Source organism: Schistocerca piceifrons, chromosome 6 (assembly GCF_021461385.2).
Source record: "Schistocerca piceifrons isolate TAMUIC-IGC-003096 chromosome 6, iqSchPice1.1, whole genome shotgun sequence".
Lineage (NCBI taxonomy): Eukaryota > Metazoa > Arthropoda > Insecta > Orthoptera > Acrididae > Schistocerca > Schistocerca piceifrons.
In genome coordinates, this window is record NC_060143.1 from 545,718,170 (window position 1) to 545,722,685 (window position 4,516).

General features: G+C 47.4%; 1 non-coding gene across 1 annotated transcript; it reads right to left on the minus strand.

Moving 5' to 3' along the window:
- Positions 1–3,798: 3,798 nt before the first annotated feature.
- On the minus strand, positions 3,799–3,871 carry Trnaa-cgc. The gene has a single exon. It is a non-coding gene; the product is annotated as a tRNA-Ala (tRNA).
- Positions 3,872–4,516: the final 645 nt, after the last annotated feature.

Here is a 4,516-nt window from a genome sequence, read left to right on the forward strand (position 1 = left end):
GCAGCGCAAAGAGCTACTCCGTGGACTGAAGACAACTATAACAATGTGTTAACTAATTCTCTGTACTGGGTGAGGATACAGAGATAGACACAAATAAGTAATGTATACATAGCCTGCAAACTATTTGGTTCGAGCACCATTTGAGTAGTAAGTGTGTAAATGATAAATAGAACATGTAACGAAAAATTGTACTAAATGGTGTACTGCAAATAATTTACTGGGCACAACTTAGTAAAACTGAGACACCTGCCACGGCTAATGCAAGAAGCCATGGGAAGAAGTAAGACTGGAGTCAGGCAATCACCACATTGTAAGACGTCGTGGTCTCTTGGCCTTCATTGCTTACATATTCCGCCCTCACAATCATATTCCGCACATCAAGACTCTTCATTCGAACCCAAACTTGATAAGATAAAGCCAATGTTGTATGAATTCATGTAAATGATACGCAAATAACAAGTAAGCGAACCGGGGTTGAAATACTCGAGGCTGGTGTACACACATACATTCCAGACACAATGGTCACAGGAGCTTTTAGTTCGAGAGAGGCAGACCGCACGCCGGGAGGCCGGTCCCTACAGAGGACGAGTCAACCTCGACCGCCCGTGGAGCAGACAGCATTTGCCTGAGTGAAAGGAAGAACGACCCCGTGTTCGACTTAAAAGAAAATTCCGCTACATTGTGTGGGAGCTCCCAGCTTACGCATTCTTTACAAATATAGCACGCAGTTTCAGAGATTTTCACAGGGAGGCAGCAAACGCCAAACGGCGATGCTACAGATTTCCGGATTGGTGGCCTTAAACGAACCATCATTCTCCCATTTTAGAAGAGCAATGCTGATTGGCAGACGACATTTCTGACGCCTTGAGCTGAAGGAGTACTGGAAGAGACCGAAAGATATACCCCTTCACATCTGGCGTCGAGAGGGGCCGTTCCGTTGTTGTCTTCGAGCGAGAACACGTAACGAGAGCATGTGCGCTCGTACGTGTACTCAAAGAGCGAGGAACAAGTCTCTCCTCAATACTTCACTGGGAGAGCACCTCTGTCGAGAACGAATCTGAGTGCGACTCTATATTGAGTCTATGCGATTAAGGGTTGTTCACTGTGTTGGCCGCCACACTTATTGTGCGGTGTGAACGGTCAGAGTTATAGTTAAACGCCTGCGAGCGAGTTTTTGAGTGGCATCGCAGTGTACTGGTTATCTGACCAGTGTACCACGCCAATAGTTACACTAGGGGCGAAGAGGAGTCCTTGACTTCATCAAGGCATAGGGAGAGTTTGATTGGCGAAGGTCAATCCAGATAGAACGAGAGTTATCTTATTTGTCAGCAGCGAGCGGCACAGACAGCAGTCATCGCAGCAGCTTACGGTATTGTGCGCTACAGCTCTTGCGAGCCCCATATTTCCTGCACAACAGTACACTTCACTGCATTTCACACACGACAGCCTCGACCGTACCTAGCAACATTCTAACGGATAATTATTCGAGTTGGGTAGGCGTGGCTGTCAGCCATTCTGCCAAGTCAATAACAATCTTAAACTTTGTATAGAAATTTCATTAGCGAATCCTATCCTTAAGAGGTAACTTCACATTCCGAAGAGAACCCAGAAATAACGTATTCAGTTCATAACTAAAAGTGCCATTGTGATTTCTCAGAATTTTTGCAACATAAATAATAATTTTCGTTAGTTTCATGTTTTTCTTACACTAACTAGCACTACTCCAGTACCCGAGTATCCCACTAGTTATGGAAGAAATTTTGTGAATTTTTGTGTCATTTCCTTACAGCAGATGACTCCAGAAGATATTTATTGGTGAACGTTTTTCAGGTATTTCTCTGTAGTACGTTAGGAGCGTCTGTCTGACTTCTGTAGTAGTGTGGGGGTGGAAATTGCGTCTTGCAGGAGCCACAGGGTAAAGGGTACATCTCGGACTAATCCGTTGCGCAGAACGACAGAATAGCAACCCACACGCTCAAAACATCACTGGGCCAGCTGGGGGACCTGTGTTGTAATATCAATGATGCCTGCCTGTCCAGCTAGCTGCGTGGCCTACCGCGCTGCCTCCCGAGCGGCAAGGTGTGCCACTCCCCGGCAAGAATCCGCCCGGCGGATTAGTGTCGAGGTCCGACGTTTTCTGAGGGGAAACGAACTGGCGGATGTGGCTGCCAAAGATGCGTGTTCCCTCCCTCACGTTGTTGAATGTGCCGTCCCCCTCCATGCTGTTACCTCCCTCCTGCGTTTTCGCGTTATGCGTCAGTGGGAAAAGGAGTGGCTGGCAGTCGGCGAAAATAAGCTGCGTCCCCTGGTCAAGGCCACCACGCGGCCATGGCGTACGTCCTACCAGTCATGCAGGCGGGATGAGGTTCTCCTCACTCGCCTCCGCATCGGGCACAGTCCCTTCACACATGGTTTTTTACTCCGGCGGGAGGACCCCCCCAATCTGCAGTGCTTGTGGCGTCCAGATTACTGTCCGCCACATTTTACTTGACTGTCTTTTATTCTCTGACCAGAGGGCGGTGGTTTCTTTGCCACCGGATTTGCCCTCTATTTTGCAAGACGACGCAACGTCTGTGGTTAAGGTCTTACGGTTTTGTGTCCTGTCCAATTTGTTGCCTCGGATTTTAGGGAGAGGGTTTTAATGTGCTGCTGGATGACTGGCTCACCCAGATTTTAGGTAAGAGGTCCGCCAGTCACGAATACCTCCTTGTTTCCCTTCGGTTTATGTCCTCCCTTCCTTGTGTTTCCTTTCCTTTTTTAGTGCACTCCTTCTCCTGTTGTTTTGCCTCTGTATGTGAGGATTTGGAACTGCGTCAGGTCTGTGTCTTTTAGCTGTTCCCCTTGTTCGCTGCTCGTCTTAGTCCCTTCACTGCATGTGTTCCTGTTTTTATGCGTTTGGGCGCTGATGACCCCGCTGTTTAGCGCCCGTAAACCTCAAACACACACACACACCGACCTTTTCTGACGTTGCGTTTGATAATGGAGGCAAGAGTAAAGAAAAATCAAGACACGTTCATAGGATTTGGAATTTGTGGCAAGCTCTATGGGACCAAACTGCTGAGGTCATCGGTCCCTGAGCTTACACACTACTTAATCTAACTTAAACTAACTTACGCAAAGTACAATCCACACACCCGTGCCTGAGGGGGCACTCGAAACTCCGACGGGGGCAGCCGCACGGACCGTGCAACGCTCCCAAGACCGCGCGGCTACCCCGCGCGGCTTCATGGGATTTGTCGACCTGGAAAAAGCGTAACCTGGTGCAAGATGTTCGAAAATACCTGAGAAAAATAGGGGTAAGCTGTGGCGAGAGAAGGGTAATATACAACATGTTCAAGAGCCAAGAGGGAATAATATGAGCGGACGGCCAGGAACGAAGTGTTCAGATTAAAGAGCGTGTAAGACAGCGATGTAGTGTTTCGCCCCTACTGTTCAATCTGTACATTGAAGAAGCAGTAATGGAAATAAAAGAAAGGTCCTGGAGTAGGATTAAAATTCAAGGTGATATGATTGGTTGATGACATTGCTACCTTCAGTGAAAGTGAAGAAGTATTACATGATGTGCTGACTGGAATGAACAGTCTAATGTGTACAGAATATGGAACTGAGAGTAAATCGAAGAAAGGAGGAGGAGGATATTAGGGTTTAACGTCCCGTCGACAACGAGGTCATTAGAGACGGAGCGCAAGCTCGGGTGAGGGAAGGATGGGGAAGGAAATCGGCCGTGCCCTTTCAAACGAACCATCCCGGCATTTGCCTGAAGCGATTTAGGGAAATCACGGAAAACCTAAATCAGGATGGCCGGAGACGGGATTGAACCGTCGTCCTCCCGAATGCGAGTCCAGTGTGCTAACCACTGCGCCACCTCGCCAAATCGAAGAAAGACGAAAGTAATGAGAAGTAGCAGAAATGAGAACAGCGAGAAACTTAACATCAAGATTGATGGTCAAAAAAGTTAGCGATACTAAGAAAATGACTATATATTGTGTCCTAAGAGAGGTATGGATTTGACATAGAAGACTGCGATTTCAACTCATCGTTAGCCGTCTAGGGTGATGAAAGATTTTATGTGGAAAATTATGTACAGTCATAAGGTAGGTATAGATATTGATATTTCAACGTGAGATTCGTCCCAGAGCCTCAGGCGTTAGGAGGAGGAATTTCCATTACTTTGCTCGTTGTCAAATGTCACCAGACTGGGGCTTCAGTCCAAATATTTTATTACAATTACAGTGAAAAATCTTTGCGGCAGTTTTCTCTGACCTTTGAGTGTTGGTGCTGGTGGTCTACAAGGGGATGGGCGCACTGCATGTGGGATTCTGGGAAAGCGGGGGAGGGGGGGGGGGGAGGTGAGTGGGCTGTATGTATAAGTTTTCATTGATCTCAGGCTTCTAGCAATGACAAATACTAGGACTGTGGTTTAGGGCTTCTCACTGCATTGCCTTGTAGTGGTATTTGTTGTTGCTACTATCCTATCATGTGGCAGACCCTTTCCTCTTCCATCTTGATCCTGGTG